This window comes from Babylonia areolata, chromosome 9, assembly GCF_041734735.1.
Source record: "Babylonia areolata isolate BAREFJ2019XMU chromosome 9, ASM4173473v1, whole genome shotgun sequence".
Taxonomy (NCBI): domain Eukaryota; kingdom Metazoa; phylum Mollusca; class Gastropoda; order Neogastropoda; family Buccinidae; genus Babylonia; species Babylonia areolata.
Genome location: NC_134884.1, coordinates 44,506,970 through 44,520,621, shown reverse-complemented (window position 1 = coordinate 44,520,621; position 13,652 = coordinate 44,506,970). Strand labels below are relative to the sequence as shown.

At 43.1% G+C, this 13,652-nt stretch overlaps 1 protein-coding gene across 1 annotated transcript in view; it reads left to right on the top strand.

The window, feature by feature from the left end:
• The first annotated feature begins 765 nt into the window (after positions 1-765).
• LOC143285516 (GPI alpha-1,4-mannosyltransferase I, catalytic subunit-like) overlaps positions 766-13,652 on the top strand; it is a 70,760-nt gene continuing 57,873 nt past the window's right edge. Inside the window, exons 1-2 of the mRNA XM_076592860.1 lie at positions 766-915; positions 2,517-2,632. The gene's annotated coding sequence lies outside the window, so the exon portion shown is untranslated. The remainder of the gene's footprint in view (positions 916-2,516; positions 2,633-13,652) is intronic.

Below are 13,652 nucleotides of genomic sequence, written 5' to 3'. Positions count from 1 at the left end.
TAGTGTGTCCGTGCGTCTCAAGTGTCCACTTGTCACTGTGGTCTTCGACGACTGTCAGCACACACGCACGCACACAAACACACACAAACACACATCCCCTCTCCGCCCCCCCCCCCCTCCCCCAAGCACATCAACCACTGTTTTTTTCTTGTCCACGTATCAGTGTGGTCAACAACGTGTTGATTTAAAACACTGACAGACTGTGAGACAGAAGCCCATGCAGACTTCAAAACAGAGGACATATTTTTCTTTATCAAAGTTTTGAAATGAAAAGGTGAGAGATTGGGCAGATGAGACAGACAGACAGACAGACAGAGACAGAGAGACATAGACAGACAGACAGACAAACAGGCAGGTAGGAAGGGAGGGAGGGAGGGGAGGATGGAGGGAGACAGACAGACAGACATACAGCATGACAACATAACAGAGAGAGAGAGAGAGAGAGAGGAGGGGGGGGGGGGGAGAACATTAGCACGTCCCATAGGCCACACGCGCCAGTTATCTTGCCAATTGCGTAATTAAGTCCCCTTGGCAGTCCCAGCAACTGACAGTAAACGAATGCCACCGCTGCCGAGATTACCTGTTTATGACAGGTCTCGAGGTTTGTGTTGCTTTGTTTTGCAGCTGTTGTTGTCGTTGTTCTCTCCTTTGTCTCCCCCCCCCCCCCCAGCTCCTGATACACGTGGCCTATCTCCAGTACTCTTCCTCCTGACATTTTCCCTCTTGCTTGATATGTGTGTGTTTACTTTCGGTTTTGGTGTTCTAGTCAGCTGGGTCACTAGCTGTTCAGGTTGGTTTGTTTGTGTCTTTCTCGGGAAAGCGGAGTCTTCGAATCCAATTGTTTGCAGTCTAGACATCCGCGTGTGGCTTGTCCTGGTTTTCAGATCAAGATCGGATTCGCACAACATTTAAAACGTGGGTTTCAAATCGAGCTGACAACCTCACAGCACTTGACAACGTTGCTTTTATATCAAGAAATGTTTCTGTGTTAACTGCCAATCAGTAAATATTTTATATCAAGATGACTCTATAACACTTAAATATAAAGCATGACTTTCAAATCAATATACATGTACGGTACTTAAATGACCGGTTTCATTTTGATATGACAAGTGTACAAAACTTCAAGTCACTTTCATAGCAATGTGACAAATGTACAGCACTTAAAACATGGCTTTCAGATCAACGTTACATCATACAGAACTTAAAACATGGCTTTGTGATCAACATGAATGCCCGTGTATTGTGTATAATTTTTCTGTGATAATGTTCATTGTTTGAAGTGCTGTGCACTTGCCATATTAATCTGAGAGCCACTTTTTTCAGTTCTGTACATTTGTTGATTTGAACGACATTTTGAAAGCTCTGCGTACTTGTTATATTGATCCGAAAGTCACTTTTTAAAAACACAACTATGCACACTTGTTGATCTGAAAGCCGTTTTAAAAGTTCTGCACACTTCGTCTTATCATTGTTGATCTGAAAGCCATATTTTAAGTTCTGTACACTGGTCATGTTGATCTGAAAGTCATGTTTTAAGTTGTGTACACTCGTCATGTTAATCTGAAATACAGGTTTTAATTTCTGTACACTTGTCATTTTGATCTGAAAGTCATGTTTTAAGTTTTGTACACAGTTATGTTTTAACAGCGTTTGTCACTGATAGTTATTTCATGTTCATGTTACCATGGACATTCTTATTTTATATTCTGACATAAGTTGATAATATTTCACTCTATCTCTCTCTCTCTCTTGGATTTGATGATAACAACAATGCGGCATTAGTCATCCGGATACTGAAGACATACTTCTCTCTCCCCCCCTCTCTATCTTATCCATCTATCAATCTGTGTGTGTGTGTGTGTGTGTGTGTGTGTGTGTGTGTGTGTGTGTGTGTGTGTGTGTGTGTGTGTTACTGTAACTGATGTAGATTAGCAAGGACAGATTGGAAGAACGGGCCATGCCTAAAATCTTAATCCTTGAATAAAAATCTTTTTGAGTTCTCTCTCTCTCTCTCTCTCTCTCTCTCTCTCTCTCTCACCTCTCTCTCTCTCTCTCTCTCTCTCTCTCTCTCTCTCTCACCTCTCTCTCTCTCTTTCTATGTTTGTGTGTCTCCTAGATCAACGGCAGATGTGTAAGTCGGCCAGAGTGCTAATGTCTTCACCGTTGGAAAATAAAGATTCATTCATTCATTCATTCATTCATTCTCTCTCTCTCTCTTTCAGGTGTGTGTTTGAAGATTTACATGTGGCAATTGTTTTGTAATATTTTCATGTTGTTTCTGAAATTGTATTCTTTATTTCATCCATATATGTGGCTATCATTATCTGTTTATTCATTTATTATTCACACTTATTCATTTATTATATTGTGCGTATGTGTGTGTTTGCGTGTGTGAGGGCATGGTGTAAAGAAGCTTCTATCTTATCCATTCTACCCTCATAAAAACATTTGTCATTGTGTGTGTGTGTGTGCGCGCGCGTGTGTGTGGTGTGTGTGTGTGTGTGTGTGTGCAGAATACGCGCTGGAACCTGTGCCAGACTGCACCAGCCTATCGACATAAATAACCACGCTTGCTACACGTGAGATCTGTGGAACCGGCGGTAAAAGGGGACCCACTTATGTAACTAAGGTGTTACAAAAGAAAAATACGTGAGGCTGTGTCATGTCAGGTTGTTTTTTGTTTGGTGGTTTGTTGGGTTTTTAAAAACATTTTTGCCGTGTGCGTATGCGTGCGTGCGTGCGTGTGTGTGTGTGTGTGTGTGTGTGTGTGTGTGTGTGTGTGTGTTTTCTTAAATTTAACGTCTATTCACTATAAGTGTTTTTAGACGGGTGTGTGTGTGTGTGTGTGTGTGTGTGCGCGCGCGTGTGTTTTTAAGCGCAAACATGGAGAAAAACATTTTAGCTGTTCCCGGGTTGCCACGCAGTGCAAATGTACCCTTTCGTGTCTGTTTTTCTTCTTTCTTTCTTTCTCTTTTTTTTTTCTAATTCTTTTGGGGGATCTTAACCTGCTTGGGTACCTGGTGGGGGAGGTGTGGGAAGGGGGGAGGGGGTAGAAACTGCACCTTAAAAAAGAAAATAACGAACAATCAAAGGCAAAACATTAATTTCTAAAAAGTTCTAACGAACTAAACACGTGGGTCCAATTGACAGAAAGAAGAAAGTGCAGGAAAAAAGGCAAGAAGCTGTGGAAATAATACATTATCAAGAAATAAATCTCCCTCCTCTCTTTCTCTCTCTCTCTGATGGTTGCTTTGTGTCAAGAGATGTGACAATATTTATTTTTTATGCGTTAAAACAGAGAGCAGAAAGCGCTCAGTCTTAGATTTAAAAAAAAAAAAAATTAATTAAAAAAAAAAAAAAAAAAGTATATATATATATATATATATATAACACGTTTCTAAATTACCCTTAGCTTATCCTTTCTAACATATTGTTGTTCATCCAACACACGGTTTGGTTTTCATATGTGTGTGTGTGTACAACACGTGCATTCATATGTATATAGGTCGGTGGCCTTACATTAAAACAGTTCAGAGTTTTGAGTTCTCTGATGGTTGCTGACCATCTAGACGTGTTAACATATAGGGTAGGTAGGCCTAACAGCGAACGATCCAGTTGAAGCGACCAGCTCAACGTGTGCAATGTACAGACAACAGGTTGTACGATCGTCAAATGTAGCTCTTCTGTTTTTGAAGGCTTTCTCCGACCGGTTGCACCAAAGAAAATTCGTCCACTCCTTCTTTTCGACGTTTATTCAACGGTTGAAAAAGCTGGGGTGTCTTGAGAGTAAATGCGAACGGGCAAGTGTGATTGCGAACGATGGGTGGGTTTGGGTTCATGTGTACAATTAAAAACAGAAGCAGGTCTTGAACTCATTAGACATAACATATTATTGGAACATAGCACCAGACTGTTGTATGGTTGGTTTTGCACACACACACACACACACACACACACAAACAAACAAACAGACATTTCAACAAACACACCCCGCACCACACACAAGCACACCCTTTTGAGAGCACTCAATGACTGTGCAGCATCGTTCGCAAATACACCCACGTCAAAATACCCTATCGTTTGATTGCAAACGACATTCGTTTGGAGATTCCCCTCAAAACTGACGTTCTGATCTGCATGCTTTGTTAAATTCTCCTAACACTGGTAACGCACAATTCATTCACATGTCCAGTCAAATCAGCTATTTCAAGCTGTGTCAAACTTCAAGTCGAGTCTTGTTCGCCTCCCTTGATTTCAGGATTGTGAGAGCACGTTTGTGAACTTGAGAAGAAAGACCGTGGAAACAGCCTGAAATAATTGATGTTCGACTGGGGTTGGAAATGCAAATTCATTCAGGTGTCAGAACGAGGCCAAAGCTGATGCTGAATAGTGAAATGTGTGGTGAGAACGCTTTGAATTGGGGCAGTATACGAACTGTTCGCAATTACACGCTGTTCTCAATGAAAAAAAAATAGGCACACCTACCCTATGTATCAACATCTCCTGTTAAAAAAAGAAAAAAAGAAAAAAAAAAAGGGAGTCAATCTAAGACAGTTACAGGTGTTGAACTGTGAATTTATTTTATTTTATTTATTTATTTATTTTGCAAGATTACATCGAAAGGTACGCGGATTACGAAAGTGGCGCTAATTTTGCATCACTTGTTTTCAAAACTTCACTAATTGCAAATTAATTTTTTACACTTCATAAAGGACTTGGACGATATTTCTGTTGCTGTTAACAGTTCATCATCCAATCCAAGCTGTGCGTGAAAATCAGCTGTTACTGCCACTGGACCACGATGTCCCCAGCGGCTGTCAACATGGTGGATGTTTGCACGTGCGATTTCAGCATGCATGTGTAATGTTGACGTGACAGCCAAGTAGAGTCCAGGGTCGTGACAGCGTGGGAGCTGTATGGATCCTCTTACTTCAACATGAGTGATTCTGCCACAGATGACGAGACAGAATTGAAGTCAACACTGAGTCGAATTCAGAAACAAATTTTCTGAAGGACAGAAGGGTTTACTATCTGGCAGAATGTGAGTCAGTATCGAAGTGACAAACGTGGATCAAAATGACGACATTCTCACATCTGTGCCACAGCTTATTCCCTCCCCCCCCACCCCCCACAAACTGTTAAAAACAACCATTCGTGTGACTCACAAATCCTAAAAGTGTGTCACAATCACTCTTTTTCACTCGACAAACAGGTGGCACTCTTTTGTGCCGAGCAAGAAACTGCGTTCAATGGGGAAACTGAGTCTGAAATGATCAAACATTCTGTTACCGATTTTCTGGACAATAGAAACGAAGAACCATGTGCAAAATCACTTCTCGATACACCTGTCTTTTCAAGAGCTTCTCTAGAACTCAAACTCTTCAGGCTCATTCAATTGACAAACAGTCTGCGTTCCCCCGGCAAGATTTCCGACCACGTTTCTTCTGGTGCACAGGCCTCAACCCCATCGCCTGTCTCCCATCTGCTGTTATCCAGTGAGATCGTGGACGCCGCAAAAAGTTCTGACCAGAAATGATTCTCCTTCCCCCGACGCCAACAGTGACTATGGAGTCAGAAAATGGGACAACACAAGAAAACCAGGACACAGAATCTGCTGTTTCCACAAGGACTCGCCATCAGAAGAGAAGAGTTCTGTTTTCTTCTGGCGTAAACAGACGCAGCAAAAGACTTTCATTATCACCACTCTTGCAATATAAAAAACTGCAGGAGATTAGAGAGTCCATCGAACCTGTGCCTGTAAAACAGACCGAATTTGAGTCAAATATTGTTTCTCTTATGGAAGACACGAAGACCAGTCAAAATTCAGTTTGTGAACATTTCTGACAAATACAGTATTGCTCACTTCTGTTGCAAATTGGAACTTTGAAGACCAGAATAGAAGAACTCGAAAATAAAAACACAAAACTGGAAAGAGAAAATCATTCGATCAAAACTCAACTTGGAACAATACAGTCCCAATTAAGAAAGTCCAGTCCGAAACACACAACGGCGGTCACACAAACAACACTCCCACCTTCTGAAGAAACGGGCACCACTTTCCCACAGAACCCTCCCCCACAGACGGACCAAGGTGGTGAGTCGCCCCAAGACACATAGAGGGAGTCTCCAATCAATCAATCAATCATTGACCTGTCGGACCAGAGTGACGTCTTCATCAAATCCTCCTATCACCCCTCTCACTGGAAACTTCGGAATCTGACATTCAATATACCGGTCCAAGGATCCCCGTTGCAAATCACTTCGAAGTTCTGTCTGGTTTAGAGTTTGTTTAAAGCTAACACACGAAGTCGACAGTGTATCAAATGTAAAACCAAAATCTGCAGATCAGTGCATCGCCTCAAAGGTCCTGACTGCTAAGATGTCTCCCAAAGAGACGCAGTCCAACACTTTCATTCCTGACATGACCAAAATGCTTTAAGTTGATGATTCTGTCATCCGACAAAACTTTTAATTGATCCTTCCAAACTGGCACCATTGGGCGATGACATGCTCCAGGTTTGTGCACCAGGCATGAACAGTTTCAGTTTCAGTTTCAGTAGCTCAAGGAGACGTCACTGCGTTCGGACAAATCCATATACGCTACACCACATCTGCCAAGCAGATGCCTGACCAGCGGCGTAACCCAACGCGCTTAGTCAGGCCTTGAGAAAAAAGAGAAAAAAAACAAAAAAAAACAAAACAACTCATGAACATTGTGGATCTGCTTGCATCACTTCGTTCTGGACCAGTCCCGACACAAATCGTGTTATTGTTCATGTCGGTGTCAACAGTTGTCAATCAGGCCCAGTCACAGAGTAACAGTGGACTGACCTCATCCAAGAATGCCTGTTCTCATTTCCACAATCCTCCGTCAACATGAGTACCATTGTTCTGGCCAGAGGTCGTCACCATCTGAACAATTCCATCTTCACCTCAAACAGGAACCTCCCAGCAGTCTGTCGTCACCTGAATGTTTCCTGCACTGACCACACCAGTGCATTTATGACCAAATCTGGAGCCCCCCGTCTTGCCCTCTATTCCAACCTGACCCATCCAAGCGACAGGGGTACTGCCGGACTGGCAAACAACATGAGGTCAGTCTGGTAAACAGTGGACGCAGTGTCTTTTGCAGGAATGGAACGAAGAACGCCCAAGTAACAAAAAAGGCAGATGTGGACCTCCCCAAGACCCATACCACGACACCCATTTCCCAGCAGCCTGGTCCCGTCCTCTCCCTGCCGAGCACAGCAGACGTCCCCAGCCTGCTGGCTTCTCACCCCAGGACACCTACCCCTCCAACTTCTATCCACCCCTTCTGGATGACAGTGAAAGACGTCCCCAGCCTGCTGGCTTCTCACCCCAGGACACCTACCCCTCCAACTTCTATCCACCCCTTCTGGATGACAGTGACAGACAACAAACCAGAACTGTGAATTTTAGGGACCCACCCGAACAAGGATATCCTCCTCTCCAGTCCAGTGATTTCTCGGGGAGGAGGCCTGACACCTGTGCTCAGGTTGTGCATGAGGAACCTGCTCCCTGCCCTCCACCCTCTTCTGTGTTTCATTTCCAAACCTTTATTTCAAAGACCCACAAGAGTGAAGACATTCCCCCTCCTCGATACTATGACAATTCCTCAGACCATAACACAGATCGTAGAATCCACCCTCAAGACACTCACCCAAGGTCTCACAACGTTTCAATCTATGCGTCCAACTTCTATCCTCTTCGGACAATGGAGAACCAGACGCCATTCAAACAACGCCCCTTTACCCCCCCACCCCCCTTCCCCCCTCCTGTTAGAGATTACATTCATCCCTGTGCCCTGGATCTCCTCCACATGGCTTCCCAGCTTATGGCACAACAGTATCCCGGTCCCCGTACCACTTCAGTGCAGTGTGACTTGTGTACATCACTCCCTTCCCCCTCCCCAAGTATTGTAGCCAGGCGATTTGAACGATGAAGAGTGTTGCAGGATAGATGTTGCAATTCTGGACTCTTACGGCTACATGGTATTTGACAGACTGTGTACTATTTTCAGTATTCATTTGTACGGTAATTCTATTAACGTCTGAATTACAGCGTTATGTGCAGTTCAAAGTTGTTTGCTTCTGTACAAGAATAAGAGGCAACTTGCTCTTTCTTTTCCTGATTCTTTTCGGTATATTGTTCACTTGTTCTTCTTTTCAATAAGAATTGTTTTTTCTCCCGTTCCCACACTTTTAGGTGATTTGAGTTGTTCCGCACATGTGCAGTTTGATAGTCAAGCTTACTCTAAACAACTCTAATTTTACCTAGACCTGCAACTATGTCAGATAAGAATATTCCGTGGTTAATCAAGGATGGTTTTCGAATAGGACATTTAAATATAAACCACGCTATCAACAAAATCACTGAAATATTTTCAGTTCTGCGTAATTCAGAGAAAAACTTTCACGTGTCTGGTTTTTCAGAAACATTTATATGGTCATATTTCAAACAAATATATTTCAACACCTGGTTATAACTTGATCCGTAGAGATCCCACCCGTTTCCGGGAGACTGGATTTTTGACGTGTATTCTCCGTTCCGTACAGTTTATGAGAACTGAAAGTCCAGAACACCACAACATAGAAACAGTTTGGCCTGAAGCTCTGTTATGCTCTCTGTACAGAAATCCCGCCGAAAACGTGGACTGGTATAATCGTTATATTTTTGTGATGGAAAGCGTTAATGAAGATTCAAAAGACATCATACAACTCGGTGATTTCAATACTGATCTATCAAAATCAAATACTCAATGGATACAAATATATGAATAGTTTTACTTGAAGCAGCTAATAAAGACCCCAACACCTGTCACTAATTCATCAAGGATAATAATTGACCACGTGTATGTAACTAACCAAACACAATCATCGAGACAAGTGTTCCAGTATTAGGCTGAAGTGATCACTTCCCTATTTGCATCACATGGTCCAAGAAAGTAGCGGTAATTCCAAAACTTAACCACAAAATTATCACTTACAGAAATTCGATAATGACTATTTTTTTCTGGACATTTTGAAATATGTATGAATTTACCATTCCAGATCAAACTGTTGAATTTTGGTACACTATTTTCTACACTACCTATACTAACATGCTCCGCTTCAAACTAAAAGTGTCAAATATAGTGCATAAAACCTCTTGGCTTACCAAAGAAAATCAAATACACATATATTTTAGAGACTATCTGTTGATAAAAGGATTTTGTGATGACTTCAAAAAACAAAGGAAGTATGGAATGTCTCTCCTGCGAGCAGAGAAAAGGAAATACTTTAGAGAATTAATTGGTCAAAGGAAAGATAGCAAATCTGTTTGGAAAGCTATTAATCAGCTTACAAATAGAAATACTAATACTCCTTCGTATCCCTGGAATGATATATCTGCTGGTGATTAAATCATCATTTCTCTACCATCGCACATCATACAATATTTAATGATAAATCAAAAGACAATAATTTGGAGATCCTAAAATCATTTTGTAATGAAAAGAATGTTGACTCTGAAATGGCAATTACACATGTTAGTGTACACGAAGTATTAATTGTTTTAAAACGGTTGACTCAGACAGCAATTCGTGGAATCGATGTATTAGATGGCAAATTCTTAAACTGGCTCCTGCTGTTATACTTTAAAACAAGCAAAAATAATATCCTTGTATAAATCAGGTCATCCTGTTGAACCTTCTGATTATTTTGTCAGTGCTTTCAAAACCATTAGAGCAATATATCTATGAATGTCTTCTATCTCATCTAAACGAATGCAGCCTCTGATATCTAAATCAATCGGGTGTGACGTCCCAAACCGCAGGTCTCCCGAGGGACGCATCAGTCTTCTGAATCGTCCCCCGAGGAACTTGTGAGTGTCCTAAATCGTCCCCCGGGGAACTTGTGAGTGTCCTAAATCGTCCCCCGGGGAACTTGTGAGTGTCCTAAATCGTCCCCCGAGGAACTTGTGAGTGTCCTAAATCGTCCCCCGAGGAACTTGTGAGTGTCCTAAATCGTCCCCCGAGGAACTTGTGAGTGTCCTAAATCGTCCCCCGGGGGAATTGTCAGTTTACTAAATTGTTATCCGGGGGACGTGCTGGGACGTCCACCACCGACATTATTTCAAACTCTGTCCCAAAAAGACCCCCTCATCCTCCCCTTACACACACAATCGTTTCTGCTTTTATGTTATATTTCCATACATTCCGTGCATATTTTGATATGTGTGTTCCATACTGTGACCTCTTGGCAGGTTTTCACCCTGACCCTGACTTGACGGGCGCAATTGCCGAGTGGTTTAAGCGTTGGACTTTCAATCTGAGGGCCCCGGGTTCCAATCACGGTAACGGCGCCTGGTGGGTAAAGGGTGGAGATTCTTCCGATCTTCCAGGTCAGCATATGTGCAGGCCTGCTAGTGCCTGAACCCCCTTCGTGTATATACGCACGCAGAAGATCAAACACGCACGTTAAAGATCCTGTAACCCATGTCAGTGTTCGATGGGTTATGGAGACACGAAAATACCCAGCATGCATAAACCACGACAGAGCCATCGGCAAGTCGATGTTGGTCGTGTAACGGAAAAATGTTAGTAATGGTCAAAGTTATGACCGCTGAACATTAATGGAAGTTTCAGTTTCAGTTTCTCAAGGAGGCGTCACTGCGTTCGGACAAATCCATACACGCTACACCACATCTGTTGAGCAGATGCCTGACCAGCAGCATAACCCAACGCGCTTAGTCAGGCCTTGAGTGCATGCTTACATATTTGTGTACCTATGAAAGTGGATTTCATTTTACGTAATTTCGCCAGAGGACAACACTCTCGTTGCCATGGGTTCTTTTTCAGTGCGCCAAGTGCGTGCTGCACACGGGACCTCGGTTTATCGTCTCATCCGAAAGACTAGACGCTCAGTTTGATTTTCCAGTCAAACTTAGGAGAAAGGGCGAGAGCGGGATTCGAACCCACACCCTCACGGACTCTCTGTATTGGCAGCTGAGCGTCTTAACCATTCTGCCACCTTCCTCCACATTAATGGAAGAAGACCACTACTGTGTGAGCGTTCCTGACAACTGCTGAACATTCTCCAAAGTGTTCGGATTGCATTATTTTGTCACATCTGGGTATTATTATGTCGTTGTTGATTTTTGACCGATACCTGACTATTGCTAATCAATATTTCAGTTTTGTTTACTTACTAAAGGAGGCGTGACAGCGTTCGGACAAATCCATGTACGCTACACCACATCTGCTAATCTCTTATGTATGTTTTCCTTCACATTCCTATTGTTTATTCGCGGCTTTTTATTGTTATTATACTCATTTTCATTTTCTTTGGAGGGCTGGATGTAAAAAAAAAAAAAAAAAAAGCATGTATGCTTAATCGATTACCCTCAGAATATAGAACTTATTGTTTCATTCATTCATTCTCTCTCATTGTCTCTCTTTCTCTACTTCTCTCTCTGTCTCTCACTCTCTGTCTCTCTCTCCCAGTGTCCATTTCCACACTTTCTCCCTGTCTCTCTCTCTCTCCGTCTCCTTTTTCTTTCAATGTCTTTTTCTGTCTCTCTATCTGCGTATCTCTCTCTCTCTTCTCTGTCTCTCTCCCTATCTCTCTCTTCCTATCTTTCTCTGTCTCTCTCCCTGTCCATCTCTCTCTCTCTGCAAGGATGGCTTAATATGGATTCCTCTGTGTGTGTGTGTGTGTGTTGTGTGTGTGTGTGTGTGTGTGTGTGTGCGCGTGCGCGTGCGTGAGGGAGAGTGAGAGAGTGAGGAGGGGAGAGAGATATACACTAACACACACACATCTGAATTCTGCCAAATGAGAGAGAGAGAGAGAGAGAGAGAGAGAGAGAGAGCGCACACACACACACACACACAGTTTCACCTGCCAGCCCCCCAAACTATCACAAGCAAACTGTTACACCCCCTTCTCACCCCTCCGCCCTTTCCCCCGTCCCCAGGTCGGTAAATCAAAGGGAAGAGGGGTGGTGGTACTCATATTTGTGTCAGGAGGAACTGCCTGCACGCTCTTCGAGGCTGCCAGAACACAAGCGGGGCTTACCTTTTATTTCCCTGTGGGGGGCGTGGTCTGGAATCGACGTGACACTAATTGCTGACAACTCACCATTTTATTTAACATTTCTTTTTCCTACTTTTGGGGCCCGAACAATTTTTTGTTGAAGTTGTGCACCTTGTGAACGGAGAGAGTTACTACTCTTTACTGTTTGTTGGAAAATAAAAAAGATTCGTTTCTTTTCTTCCTCTTCTGCTACTTCTTCTTCTTCTCCTACCGCAGTCTTTCTTCTTTTTTCTTCTTTCCCTCGTTCTTCTATCCTTCTTTTTCTTCCAACCCTCCTTCTTCTCCTGCTCCTTCTATACCCCCTCCACCTCCCCCATCATATCCCACTCATCATCATTTTCCTCCATAATTTTCTTTCTCCTCCTTCCCCACCGTCTTTTCCTCCCACCCGCCACCTCCCTCTGTTTCTCCTTCTTTTCCGTTCTGCTCATTTTTAACATTGTTATTACTCCTCTTCCTTATCTTACTTCTGCTCCTTCTCCTCCCCCTTCTCCTCCATCCTGTTCGTTTTATTCTCCTCTTCTTCACCCTTCTCCAACACTTGCTCATTTTCTCCTGCTTCTTCTCCTGCTCCCTCTTCCCCTTCTTCTCCTATTTCTTTTCACGTTCTTCTCCTAGTTCCTTTCCGTGTGGGTGTTCACTGACTTCACCCTGTAAAGCCACAATGGATGCTGTTGGGTGGTGGTGTTTTTTCTTCCAGGTCTTGCCATCCGCGACAGGTGTGTGATGGGTGTGTGGGAGAACCCGAAGACCGCATCTCCTGTCGCTCCTTTTGAATGACGAGCTGTGAAGTCAGTGACCGGTCACCAGACAAGTCAGACACGCACTGACTGGCAACTGGCACGCTCACTCACACCGTGCTTCTGATGTGGGTCCCTTCTGCAGGGTACAACTCCAGTCAAACTTCAGCTTTCCGCCATGTCTCGTACAGTGTTTCAATTCAATGGCGACAGATAAAACAGCACAAGCGTTAAATTCACAGATCATCACAAAACTCCGAACATGCTCCCACGTTTAGAAGTACACTGATTCATAATGTAAATATGATTAACACTTCACTTGCAGCAAGTGGCTTTATTACGACTGCATAATGCCTTGTGTCCTGTCACAAGTTCATCGGAGCAACAAAGGAAATCGATTTCTCTTGTCGGAGTGAATAAAGTAATCTGTATTCTATAATCTATACAGGCTGTTCTGGAGCACCTGACCCAAGAAAGCTGAAGACACAGAGATATAAACAAGTTATTTTCCCACAAAAGAGATATAAGTCATAGCTCCCACTGTGAAACAGATACAAAATACAGAAATGAGAAAAGAAATGTGGAAGAAAATACATGAATATGACGGGGAATTAACTAGAACTAAGTCTTTAGATAGAAACATTTTTTTGCGAGCACGTATATTGTAGATCAGACCTATATCAAACAAGTGACGGAGGTGTGTGTATACAGTAAGGTGGTGGTGGTGTTGGGGCAGGGGGTGTCTGGAGCGAGGAGGGGAGGGGAGTGACGCGGAGGGTACCTGCCATCACCTTGCCATTCCTTGGTGTGACGGGCC